This window comes from Lactuca serriola, chromosome 3 (genome assembly GCF_051521515.1).
Source record: "Lactuca serriola cultivar US96UC23 chromosome 3, Lser_US96UC23_V15, whole genome shotgun sequence".
Taxonomy (NCBI): Eukaryota; Viridiplantae; Streptophyta; class Magnoliopsida; order Asterales; family Asteraceae; genus Lactuca; species Lactuca serriola.
Genome location: NC_136410.1, coordinates 202959836 through 202974740, shown reverse-complemented (window position 1 = coordinate 202974740; position 14905 = coordinate 202959836).

Genomic DNA, 14905 nt, shown 5'->3' with positions numbered 1-14905 from the left:
TGTAGGAGGAAACAGAGGGGATAGCACTTTATGTTCTCGACTTTGAGAGGAAAAAGAAGAGAAGTATGTAACAAAAAATAGCTAGTTTTTGGCATCCATATCTTCCTTATATACTAAGGCAAGTGAAATAATGGACCATCCCTTCTTACAAGTCATAACATGGCTTCGTAAAGAGGTATGTGATCTTAAATGGAAGACAACACTCAACCCTTTATCCTCTTAAGTGGTTCACGGATTTTACAAGCGAAGTGGAGGCAATAAGTGCCATTTACTCAAGCTTCTAACTACTCGTTCCATATGCTAATTAAATGACTACTCAAAGTGTCCATTTAATTTGTACATGACTTATATGTTAATGCCTTATAAATACAAATAGTTAAGGTGTGACTCTATAGGATCATATGTCCTTAGCAAATATCGTTTTATAACAACTCGTAGGCATAAAATGTTGGATTAGGTGTCTAAGCTGATAACTATAATTGGTATGTACTTGACCTGATAGTAGCATGGTCCATTTGGGTTGCCTTCACCAAAACAATTTGATAGGATGGATATTTGAGAAAGAGGTTATTTATGATTTATTAATATATTATAAGTATAATATATTAATTGTGAAATCATATTGTTTAATTAGTATTGATCAAGAATTAATTTCGAATTAATTTAGTGATCAAAAAAGACTAATTAAATTAACAGGGACTGATTATGTAAATCATTTATATATATATATATATATATATATATATATATTGGTTGGGCTATTGATCCATGTTAGGCTAATTTTATGTAAGTATCCATGAAGAGTTAGCCCACATAAGATATAGATCATAACCTAAGTGTATGGATTAGGGTTTACCCATGGCCGTTGGAATCCCACACTATATAAATGTCACCCCTTAGCCAAAATCGGTTCACCTAATGAGTTCTAAGACAACCTTAGCCGAGTTTGGTGGTGCTTAACCTCTCTCACAAAGTCCTCCTTTGTTCATGGTGTTTGTGAACCATTTGAGGCATCATACTTGAGGTGCTAAGCTCTTGAAAGGCCAAAACTACAAGCTACAATAAAGAGGTATTCTTCGAATTTTATTTTATGATTCATGTACCAAAATTGTATGCTAGTTGCAGGCTGCATGCTTTGGAAATTTTATTGCATGTATAACTTGAGAAAACCTAGATCCAAAGCTACTAGGGTTGTATGTGCACCATAGGAGTGTTATAGTATTTAAAACCCAACAATGGTATCAGAGCCAATGAGAGTTTTCTGTTATATTTGATGCTTGGTTATTTTTCAAAGCTGAAAAGTCGGTTTTCTAGCCTCTGACTGATGAACTCGCTAAGTCCACTGACGGACTTGACGAGTTCACTCATTAAAAGGGCAACTCGGCGAGTCAAGTTCATGCACTCGTCGAATAAAGGCTTCCGGTTGCATAATTTCGAGTTTTTGGCCATAATTGGATTAGGATCATTAACACAAACTATTTTGTAATCATAAAAAATCGTATTTTTCTGATATGGTAGTGATTATACTCATCCAATCAAAAGATAATTGTCAAAGGTTTAAGATAATTGTTTTTTTTTATATGATACACAAAGTCACTTGTAAATTGTTGATTTGATATTATCTTGCTATATGAATTTAGTTAGATCAATCATGAATTATATGATAATTTTGTTTTTTGAAATTGATCTAAATGATTTTTTTAATGAGTTCCATAACTTGTCCTCAAGTTATGGAACAAGAAAAGTCTCATCCATTAAAACAACATTAAAGCCATAAGTTATGGAATTCAAGAGTCTTGGATGGTTACAAAACTTGTCATCAAGTTAGAATTCAAAAGGTTTTGAAGAGTTTCAAAACTTGCCCTAAAGTCTTGGAATTTGAAAAGTTTAATTAAAAAAGTTTTAATTTGTAATATTGAATTCTAAAACATCTAGTAATCGAAAGGTCAAAGATGCATCTCTTGGGTTCATAATTTAAGAATTAATTAAATAGTTTTAATTTTGAATTTTTAATAACCTAGATGCTTTGAATAGTTCAATTACGCCTTATGGACTTTATTAAATTAATTAAAGTGTTTAATTTAAAGAGAAGTTTTAAAAATCCATAATAACATGGTTTAAGATTAATTAAATTAAGAGTATAATTTATTAATAGATTAACCACCTAGTATTTTAAATGTTTAAAATATACCCTTATACTATATAAAATTAAAAGTTTAATATATTATATATGTATAAGTAAAAGGTCAGTATTACCATTAGTAGGCCTCATTCACGAAGCCGGTCTATAAGGGGGTATAAGTTTGTTGCCTATAAAATGGTGGTTTAATGGGTGTCCACTCTCACCCACCGCTTCCTTGACTGGTGGAGGGTCGTTAGCCGAACGGGTAGGATAGGACATTGATTCTCATTAAAATTATAATGAAATACCAAGTAACTAAATACTTTTATAAATTCCCAATCTTAGTTACTTAGGAAAAATGTGAATTTGATGCTAACCCATGAAATTGCACATTACACCTCATTAGTCGTTAGTGGAGCGTGTGTGGTTAACTAGCACACTAATCTGGGACTAACGAAGGATGGAAATGGGTAGCTCGATGTTAATCATGGATCAATGGAGCGTGTGTGGTTAACCGGTACATCGATTATGTGATTTGTAACATTAATTGTACCAAGTTAATTTGCATGGTTATTCACAACTTGTTTGTGATCCTCGGCATCCCAGTCACAAACCTGAAGCACATAATCAAGATTTAAACATGCCATTGAAAAGTTCAATGAATATCAAAGAATCTAGGAATTTCAATTCATTAAAAACCTACAATTCTTTTTCGTTTTTCATGGGGGAAATTGGTAAATCGTCATTTATCTACCCTCAAATATTTTACAATTACATTACGGCATCCCTGTGACAATCGTCAAATTTTGGTTCATCCAAAGTTAAATAAGGTCAACAAGTCAAACTAGTCAACTTAGCTAACCCTAGTATATTAGGGTTTTCCTTATGTTTAAAGTCGTACAACTCGCTATGTTAATATAAAGTAATCACTTGAAAGATTCTTGTGTTCAGAAAATTTAAACCCTAATCATGTCACACCCCAAAACCCGAAACGGTGGAAACGTTCTGGGGTGGATGACGTCATGTCAAGTATCACAACACATGCATTATAGTAATCAAAGTACAACAAAACATTGCATTAATAGAATAATTTTACATGGTTACATTACAAGGTATCAAAGTAATACAAGTAATAGAATAAATACAGCATGGTACTAAGCTATCTTCATCAACAGCTCCGGGGATGTACCTCTCTAATGCTAACCTGAGAATACAAGTTATTTGAAAAGCGAGTATCAGCATTTTTACAAATGCTGGTGAGTTCATAAGCATTTGGTGACATTTCATTCAAATAACTTAATAAAGTAATAGTTTAAGAGATTTCAGTGTATTAGAGTCCTTTCCATAAAATCCTATATTTTCTTTAAATAAAGCAGCCTTCTACCAAGACTGGTCAGTGTTATGTGGTAAAAAGTTATTTTCCCTAAATGGCTATCATTATCAAATTATTGAATTTGATTATTGCGGAAAGCAAATGACATCAGGGAATAACATATGCCTCAGCAGTGAGGACTGCTGACTAAGGCAAGGAATCATAGACTCCAGGAGAGTATCGAACGAACGACACGCCTGGTTCAGTCTAACCAATAGAGACACAGACCCTAGAAGGTACCAAATGAAAAGTATAGCTGGTAAGGTCCAAAACAGTGAATACAGACCGTAAGCAATATCAAATGAAAGATACATCTAGCAAGGTCTAAAACAGTGAATACCGTGAATACAGTGAATACAGTGGATACAGACCCCAGACAACATCAAATGAGAGATACATCTTGTAAGGTCAAAACAGAGGAGACAAACCCCAGACAGTATCAAATGAAAGATACGTCTTGTAAGGTCAAAACAGAGGAGACAGACCCCAGACAGTATCAAATGAAAGATACGTCTTGTAAGGTCAAAACAGAGGAGACAGACCCCAGACAGTATCAAATGAAAGATACGTCTTGTAAGGTCGAAAAAATGTGACTCTGAAAATGAATTACTAGCATACAGTGTAAATTTCCAGTGAAATACCGTTACCTTAAGGCCATGAATTATAAGGTAACCCGGGATACTCGTAACCATACTAACCGACACTAGAGTACCAGACGCCCTACAAGCATCTATATAATGTGACATTTTTCACCCCTTGGCTTGGTGAGCCGTGGACTGTAGCTAGCAGTTAGGGTGCGGGGGTGTCAATCCCGTATAGATCTATACACACAATGTCCGCTCTCCCTACAGGAGACTCTGGTTACCAACTAGACGACGGAGAAGGCCGTGTCCTGAAGATGCATCCCAAATAGTGGGTTTCTAATGAAAGTGCTGAACTAGAGGTAGAGACTTCCTAATAGTGGGTTTCTAATGTAAGTGTAGACTTGAGGTAGAGACTCTTAACTGAACTGACTGAAGTAACCCGTATGCCTAAGCTTGTATACATAGTATATAACTAATGAATCAAATGACCTTCGGATGGACATCCGATCCCACCAGACCACATCTCAACGAAGAAAAGGAAATAGGGCGGACAAACCTTCCTGAGTCCTTCAATCATTATCTATATGCATCTATACAAGCACATACATACATCTAACTACGACTGAGTGTGTATCAAGTAGAAGTGATTCTTATGAAGTAGGAGTGTCTAATAAGTGAAGTAGGAGCGGTCGCAAGTGAAGTAGGAGTGTCGAACAAGTATAAGTGTATCACGAAGTAAAGACGACACTAAGTGAAGTAAGGGCGTATCAAGTATAAGTGGAGTAAGGCGATATCAAGTATAAGTGAAGTAGAATCGTATCACTAAGTAAGAGTGTGAATAAGTATAAGCGTCATCAGGTATAAGTGATTTTAGGTATAAGTGAAAGCGTTACAGAGTAGGAGTATAAAATAAGTATAAGCGAAGCAGCAGTATTTAACAGTAAAGTATACGTCAAAAAGGGAATCTTTGATGAAAAACCTTTATACTCGGGAAAATCACAATTTGTATTCTTTTATAAAAACATGTTTGAAAGCCTTTGGAAATCCTTCATAAACCAGTTTAGAATGAATTTAGATAAAACAGTACAAGTAAGAGTTTTGAATTAAATGAAAATCTTTTAGAAAACCATTATAGTGTCCTACTCAGTAAAACAGTGTACAGTATCGTAAAATCTTGTGCATGCGGGTTATCAATCACATGTGAATTATATGATAACTGGCATGTTTAACTTGTATTCCCCCCCCCCCCTATAAAACATGTTAAAACATTTAAAAGGTTCATTCAGGGGTATGAACTCACTTGGTGTAAGTAGGTCCGACGAAGGTGCCGTTTGGGCGTTCGGTGTCACGCAATGACTCGAACATACACAATGACCTATTTAACATATGGTAACATATGTTCACATACAATTAGCATATAATACTAGTTAAACACATATACGCGCTCACAGGAGCGGAAAACACTTTGGCTAAGTGTTTGGGTGTCCCGGGTAGCGTTTTAGGGTGTGTATGGCTAAGGAATGGAGCTTGCTATCCGAGAGTAAACCCCTATCACATAGTTTACGGCCCAGGGACATCTCACCATGAGTTTACGACCGTAAACTCATGGTGATGGGTTCTAGTGTGTTTAAGGCTTCTACTTGCATCATTGAATTATTCTAAGCACTTTTCCTAAAAGGCATGAGTGGGTTTAAGGCTTCTAAGGGCACTTTATAGGAGTTTACGGCCTAGAGACACTCCTATGGGAGTTTACGGCCGTAAACTCTCAATCTTTGAGTTAAGTGAAGTTTTAAGCCCCTATTACCTTTCTAGCAATTTCTAATGAAGTGTGATGCTATTTTGGGGGGTTAAATCTAACAGTTGGATGTGTTTTGGGGAGTTTACGGCCTAGACACTAGCTTGGGCCGTAAACTCCTTTTTACCCCTCCAATTCATGTGTTTAAGCCCTTAAATCCTTCCTAGTATTTTATGGTAAATGTCTAAGGTCATTTGGGGGACAAAAACCAACATTTTGACTTGGTTTGGGGAGTTTACGGCCTTGGTATAGACCTGAGCCGTAAACTCCTTTTTTTCTTTTAATATGATGTGTTTAAGTGATCAAAACCCTAATTACTAAGTCCCTAATTTATGTTTTAAGCCCTAGTGTGGTTTGGGAGTGTTTTGGAGGCATTTAGACAAGGTTTTGAGGGGTTTACGGCCTAAGCATGTGCTTGGGCCGTAAACTCACTTTTATGCCCCAATTCATTGTGTTTTGATGTTTAAACACTCCTAGGCTAGATCCCTAATTAGTTTCCAAGCTTAAGGGAAAGTTTAGAGGCATGTTTGGCACCATTTTAGGGGTTTACGGCGCTAGAGTGTTCCTGGGCCGTAAACTCCTTATCCCATGCCTTCTTGAATGGTTTTTGGGGTATAACTACAGCTAGTAATGTTTAGAACAAGCTAGGGTAAGCGGACTTACAATTTGGAAGCGTTTGGTTGCGGATTCGGGGCGAAAACGGATCTAGAGAGAGAGTATAGAGAGAGAGTGTAAAAAGTCTCCAATGGACTCCACTCACCCTTATATAGGTTTCACAGTCGGGGCTCAGTGGAATTTTACCCGATACTGCCGTTAAACGGGGCTTTTGGTCGCACCCGATTTAGTGGTCGTAATAATAAAACTTGACATTTTCCAAATAAATGGAAATGTGTGGCCCTGTGTTTTTATTTCCTTTTATCACGACTTAACGGCATGCTAAATGTAACCAAATGGGATGTTTATTAAATTGACGCCCTCTAATTAACGGAACTTTTATACAGTGGAATATTCCATTAACGGTAACGGGGAAATGTAACGGAATAACTTGGGTTGTCACAAATCAGGGTAAGTGATGGAACTAATCGATAAGAACACTATTACATACCCTTCGGGGACATATAACACTCGTAACGAGGCTTAACGGGGTTTACAAACCTTGCGTTACTAAGCTAAATATCCAAAAAGGTCACAAATGTGGTCTCTCTCAATATCTCTTTATTAATCTCTCTCTCTCTCTCTCCCAAATCTCTACCAAATCTCTCTCATAACCTCCCTCAACTTTCCATAATGATTTGGGTGCAACCCGGCACTTAACTTAGCCAAAAACCGCGCAGAACGGGAAGTTTACTTGAAAAACAACCTTATAGGGGCGAACCCTCTTAGGGCCGAAACCCCTAAGAACCGAAATACCGAAGAGCCGAAGCCAAAACAACCGAAACCGAAACCTGAAGGGCCGAACCTTGGAGGACCAAAACAGAAACAACAGGAGCGTAACCCATGCAGACCGAAATGAACCGAGACCGAACTTCGCTTTCGTTTCCTTTCTTACTTTCGCATTCGCTCCATTTTCCCTTCTTGCCTATGAAATTTCTCGGCCGAAACCTTCTTTTGGTTCTTTTCATGCAACCGAGGCTACCTTCGGTTCTTGGCTTCCCAGGGACCGAACCCTCGGCCCTGAATTCGAATTCTCGCAGATTCACATCTTTTTCCCGGTTTTTGACCACTTTCGCGTTTTAAGCCCGTTTTTCATGATTTTGACGTGGGATTTTCACCCAAACTCATATTTTGACATATAAAACCCTATATATTCATGATATAAACACATTTTAAGGGAAATCATTGTCTAAGAATAAAATCTAGTGGGTAAGATATTAAGGTGGAATGTTGCCTTTACCTTTAAGTTATGACACAAGCAATCCCCCACACCCACTCCATGACCATACCTAGTCAGTATTCATCGCTACTTAGTCAGTTATTTGTCCTTTCACCCTCTTTCTCCAGCATATGAGGGTGATTACGGCTGAAAATCTTTACTTCTCCTCCCACGTTCTTCACACTTTCACCAAGAAGCAAACCCATTTCTCTCTCTCACTTTCTCTCTCTAAACTCAAATTTGAAGGCTATTCTTGAGCATTCCCCTCCAAGTTTGGTAAGTAACTTCATCCTACACTTGATTATCTTCCATCCTTTCACTCAAATCATGGACTCCTTACACAAATATCATCATATTTGTTACTAGATCTTCAAATCCTCAAGTATCTCCCAAATGTTCTTGACTTGGAAACTCCTTTTCTTCATCATCCATCTATTGAAATCAGTCAAGGTGAGTTCATACCCCCACATTTTCATGTTTTCTTCAAGTTTTAGGGTGGAAATACAAGTTAAAACACCAACAACTTAACTAAAGTCAAATATCAGCTTTCAACAGGAAAGTTTAGTTCCATTCACGAACTGTTTTGAACATCTTAAACTTTTTAGTTTTCAAAATTGTATTATGTGCAAATAGTTCAGTTTTATACCTTTAAAATGACTACTTGCACATGTTCATACGATTTATGGTGATTTTTACAAAACTGCCTATCACTGTAGCTACGAATTCGGACCAGTCTATGAATATGGACATCTTCACACACGTTAGAGAAATCTAAAAATCATAATAAAAATTATGAACAAACTAGTCACATTTTATAAACTCTCAGATTTTACGGATTCAGTTTTTGGCTTCATATGATTTTTCTAAATCAGTGTAGATATGGTAAACAACGAATTTACAGTTTACAACTTTCATAACATTTTGTAGCATGTTGAGCATAGTGTTAATCCTTGATGACATCATAATTTGCATGTGGTCTCTGTTGTGATATAAATATAACAGGAAATATTCACTGAATTGTAAAAATCCTTTATTATTACAATTACTACAAGATGAGGCATAATAAACATAGTTATGTTTTGCTTTACATTTTACTTACTCAGAAAAAGTTTCTATACATTACAAACATCTTGATAAACTATAATAGGTATAGTTTATTTTTCATATACATTACAAACAATTAGGATAAAATACAACAAGTCATAGTTTATGTTTCATTTTCATCACACCACGAGAGAGCACATCTATACAAAAAGGGGTTTTCATTTCACTTTACGTAAATCTGTTAATGAATAAATTTGTGAGACATTCGTTTCACATTACTTCCAAAGTAACGAAATCAAAAGTCCTGTAATTGTAACCAGAGTCTCTTGTAGGGAGAGCGTGATAGTTATGTATAGATCTATATTGGGTCTGACAAACCCACACCTGAGCTACATGCAACAGCTAGACCGGTAGGTCTGAGGTGACAAGTGTCATTTAACTTTGCGATGCCTGAAAAACGTCGTATTACGAGGCCGACTAAGTCTTAGCATGGTTATAATAACTCACATGGGGTATTAACAAAACATAAGATTTATGGGATTTTATTCAATTAAACGAGTTTATGTCGATTGAAACTTGCAAGATTTACAATTCACATGAAAAATACCAGTACATTATTAGTCTTGGCATTTAAGACTACAATACAATTTAAAAGGAAAATATCGGATTTTGCTAGAATAAACATTACTTTTACAAAGAAAGGATTTCAACATTTCATTCAAAAGCTTATGAACTCACCAACTTAATTGTAGACACTTTTTTTCAAAACTACTCGTATTCTCAGTGAATTAGTAAAACAGGTAAATAGCTGCTTTTGAGGATGGGACGCAAAGGTGTCAAACATTTCATTTTTGTCAACATAATGTAATTGATTTAGAAACATGTAAACATATACTATGGTGTAACTTTTTCAATTATATTTATGTTGGTTATGTTTTCTATGGTCACTATTATACTCGTTGTTATGATACTACATGAAGTTCTCCACCCCAGACGTTTCTGCCATCCTTGATTCGAGGGTGTAACAATCCCTCTTCCAAATTGTAGAATATTGTGTTGGGTCCAACCTTAATATTTCATTTTGGGTGTTATATTATGGACTTAAATCAAATAACTTGAATTTCTCCCTCTGTAGATGTCTAGTTCTGACAACTATGGTCTTCCCGAATCTTATGGAAAAAACTTTTCCACATGAAGATGATGTTCCCAAAAATCATAATCATACTGTAACACCCATATTTTTCAAGCCAATTTAAAACTTTCTAAAACATTTAAAACCATTAAGTTATTACTATTTGTTTTCAAAATAGTTTAAGCATTAGAATATCCCCAAAATCAGTCATGAAAATATGAGGAGGTGCACGATCACACCTTCGCCTTCCCGCGATCATTAGAGGTACCTGACACAAAATTAACAGCTGTAAGCCTAAAGCTTAGTGAGTTTCCCAAAAATACCAGCGCCATAAAAATATAACCATATCATATAACAAATACAAAACAACATGCATAATGAGCCTTCAACCTGACTGGACCGCCTTATAGGCCTTCATTCTATCTGGACCTCTCTCCAAGCCTTCGACACGTTTGGACCGCCTTGCAGGGCCTTCGGCCTATCTGGACTGCTTGTCGCGCCTTCGGTCTGACTAGCATACCCTCCTGGGTCTATAGTCTATCCGGACCGTCCTGTGTATGTTGGCCTATAGCACAAAGCAAGATCGCCTCAACCCAACCCCCAATCAAACTTGATGGTCATTATGCATGGTGTAGGACTTTTTCCCTTGATGTTGTGTAAGCCCGAAGCTTAGTGAGTTTCCCCAAAATACCAACGCCATACAAATATAACCATATCATATAACAAATACAAAACATCATGCTTAATGAGCCTTCAACCTGAGTAGACCGCCTCACAGGCCTTCAGTCTATCTGGATCTCTCTCCGAGCCTTCGTCAAGTCTGGACCACCTCACAGGGTCTTCAGCCTATCCGGACCGCTCGCTGGGCCTTCGGTATGACTAGCATACCCTCTTGGGTCTATAGTCTATCCGGACCGCCTTGTGTATGTTGGCCTACAACACAAAAGCAGGACCGCCTCAACCCAACCCCCAATCAGAGCAGACTCATTATGTATGATGTAGGTCTTTTCCCTTAATGTTGTTGACATCTTCATCCTCATCTCCGGATGAACACACTTGATGGTCTCTCTTGACCTGGGCTATGTATGCTCTTGCTTTCTCCTTTTCGTCCATTTCTTGAGCCATTCTAAGGTAGAATGCTCTGTCTTTCACCACATTGGCTTTGCAATATTTAGCAAAGTGATTTTCCTTGTTGCACTTGTTACAAATTATGACATTAGTTTTGTCTTCAGTTGAGATACTAGAGTCATTTGACTTGATAGGCTGCGGCGCCTGTTTGGATTGAATGTTTTGAGGTTGCGGTGATGAGTGAGGGTTTTTAGGATATCGAGAGTGATTATTTTGAGGATTAAAGTTGCGGTTAAAGGAGATTTAGTAAATTGTTGATTTTTGTGGAAAGATGAGGGTGACAGCCGATTGAATTGTTGGCTTACCCGGGCAATGGCGTTTTGGAATTCTTCTTCATCATCATACTCTGAGTCAGCTTCGTATGACTGTGGAGGATTTTCATACGAGGGAGAGTAAGATTGATTGTGCGGTACTTGAGCTATGAGATCGAGCGGTCCACAGAAATCAGCACATTCTTTGAGTACGGTCGATTCTTGTGCTTGTAATTCACCATAGAGCTTGTACATAGATAAATAATGAATTTTTCTATCTCCCTGGACTATTATCTTAGCCGTAGTCCAGTGTCTACCCAAACCATTTAGAAACTGAAGATTTGTCTCATGGTTACTTCGGACGGTGCCAGCATTTGACAACTTTGTGACAATCAAGTTGAAACTTTTGAAGGAGTCTTCCAAACTTTCACCAGCATGAGCTTTGAAGTTGTTGAATTCATTGAGTGCAGTAGTGAGCTTCTTATCTTGAGCTTGTTCTGAACCTTCATACAAGTTCTTGAGAACATCCCAGATTTCTTTAGCTGAGTTGCAATTTATGATGATGTCGAAGTTGTTAGGAGCAACTCCGCAGGATATCTCATAAAATGCAACAGCACCATTTTCCATCTTATCAAGATCATCTTTGGTGGGACAATTCATGGCTGGTTGACCTCTTCCTAGTCTAACTTGAGCGTCGTCGGTTTGAACCGGGGTAAGAACAGGGACATGAGGTCCTTCTTCTACAGATATCCATACATCTCTTCCGAGTCTCCTTAGATATATTTTCATTCTTTGAGACCAGTGATGATACTCATTTGCCACCAGTATTGGGGCTCTATTCGAACCACCAACACTGTTGGAAACATTGAGAGATAATGCTTATGCCATATTTCCTTGTTTTGAAAAGATTTTGGTTTTTTTGTTTTTTTTTTATAAATGAGCTTCATTGGTATAGAAGGCCTTTTAGAATCAAAAAGCAACCACTTTGGCATTGATACCAATTGTTGAGAGGAAAACTTAAGAAACACACTTGAACAAACGTTAGAACAAGTAATATTACAAAATAAAGTTTAACTCAAAGGATCATAAAGCTCAACAACAATAAGTTAAAGGTTAGATAGTTAGATAGTTAGGTGCGGAAATATCAGGAAATATAAATGACAACAAGTATTATATCAAGTATACACTTAGGTTGATTTTTAACGAGGATTGCAATCAATCCAAGTTAGTGAGTGCGATCAAACTTAGTGATGAAGTCAAAAATGACTTGCTCCGAAGAGAGATTACGATTAGTTAAGTTTTGAAGATACTTAAAGATGAGAGAGTAAGAAGAGAGTAAGATCAAATATGAGATTCAAAAGATGTGTTTTTCATTCAGAAAGAGAACTCTATTTATAGAGTCTTGAAGATTACAAGTCTTATATGTCTAAGGTGGCCATGCAAGACACACTGGGTAAAACAATGTAAAGACAAAAGATAATAGATAAAACTAAAACTAAGTATGATGACGATGACTGCGGATGTGGTTCCTGATAGCGGTTGAGATATAGATTGCGGATCTGGAGATGGCTTCGGATCTGTCAAGTTTAAGAGGGTCACTTATATGTTTCAACACAAAGCATCAAAATGTAACTTAATTTCCTCGAATATCCAAAACTCCAAGGCAAATTACCTAAGTTGGAGCATAAAAGCACATCCAAAAAATCTTCGTTAAGAGAAAACCCTTCATAAAAATAATCAATTTAGGAAAATCGAATTTGAGTAAACTCCCCTCAAGGTCACATCGGTCTTCAATCATAAATGATCATTCATAAGATATGAATATCGAAAAACTTTGGATTTCGAATACCTATATCATAATCTCTCTCCCTTTTTATAATCGAAACATGATTAAAAAAACACCTAATGGGAATGAGAAAGTGCTGAATGTGGATTTGACAATACAATCCTCCCACTCGATAAAAAAATGAGAAGCTTCAAAACCATAAAACCCAAAAAAATATGACAATTTTCATAAACTTGACTTCCGTGCCCACTTTGACTTCAAAATGCATAAAATCAGTTCATGTTGCTACAAAACGTTTTACAAAAATATCAATCTTGAAATCCCCCCAAAAAAAAATTAAAAAAAAACTCCAAAAGTTGCAAAGATTTTAGTATTTGGGTAAGAATTGTCATTTTTTCTGAATATGTAGAAACCAAATGTGAAAATCTGTTATCTTCTTCCCCAATCTGTTACAGATGCAAAAGAACAGCAAACAACGAATCCAGCACAAAAATGCAAAGCACCCACTTCCCATCGAACCACAGGCTCCCATTCAACCATTCGTTATCAGCCTTCACATACGAAGTCCAATGTTCCCATTGAATATATGTTTTCATTCTCACCCTTCAAACCCAATAATGAACCAATAGCTTCCCAATCGACCCCAGTAATCTAATTTGTTATCCTATCAATATCAAACATTCTTATCTGTCTTCGTCCATGGAACCACAATTGAAGTCCAAACTTCACAATTGAAAATCAAGCCATGGATGTCCTTCAACCATTGATGTCCAACCCTCACAATCGAAGTCAATACTTCAATTATTTCCCAATCTTTGCAATGTCGAACCTTCAACCATATGTTCGATTTCAACCTCACTTCGATTTCCAGTTCACATCAAAATCAAATATCCCAATTTTGTATTTTGTTGTTTGACTTTTCACTTTTGACCATCACTCTATATGTATCGAACCTACTCAATCATAAAACCAAAGTGTATTCTAGTTTCTATGACCACTCATCAAACCACGGATCACCATCACATACGACTGGGAAGCTTTCATTCCAATGTGCGAACCCATTACTACTTCGTTCTTAAACCTTGAAACCCAACTTCCCAATTAAGAATCAAATATTCGCTATTCAATCTTCCCAATGAATGTCAAGAAAAATCTTTGCTTTTTTATTCTGATCACATTCTCTTCTTTATCCTTCGACCCTACTTTTAATTTTCAGATACCTTATTGAATTTTAATCAATTACGATCTCAATTCACATCTTAGTGTCAAAACATCAATTTTGACTTTTTCTGTTGTCTCTTCATTAACGAACCAATTGAACATTTCGATTAAGAAAGCAGAAAGGAATCACTTCGATATCAATTCAACAATATCAATTAAATTCATCTTTTCCTCCATCTGTTTTCCAGCATCCAAATTCGAAATCAAATCTTGAATTTGTTTGGCAATCGTGAAATTAGCAAGATCATGACAATCAAACACAATTACATATTTGATCCATCAAGGTCAATGTTTTATTAGACTAAATAATTGATGAATTCTATCTTAATTTTGAAACCGACTTTAAGATTAATTCAGAAGAAATTGTCGATCAGATGTTGATTCAGGTGAATTCGATTGAAACGAGATAGCTTCAAATGAATTCAATTTTAGGAATTCTGACAACTTTCACATCAAAGAAATTGATTCTGTTTAATGATGAATATGACATAGATGAAATCCATCGAGAACAGGATTATTTCAGAAAAAACAAACTCTAAAATTCGCTGAGAAAACATTAATTAATCTCGTGGATTGGAATCGTGAAATAACTATGAC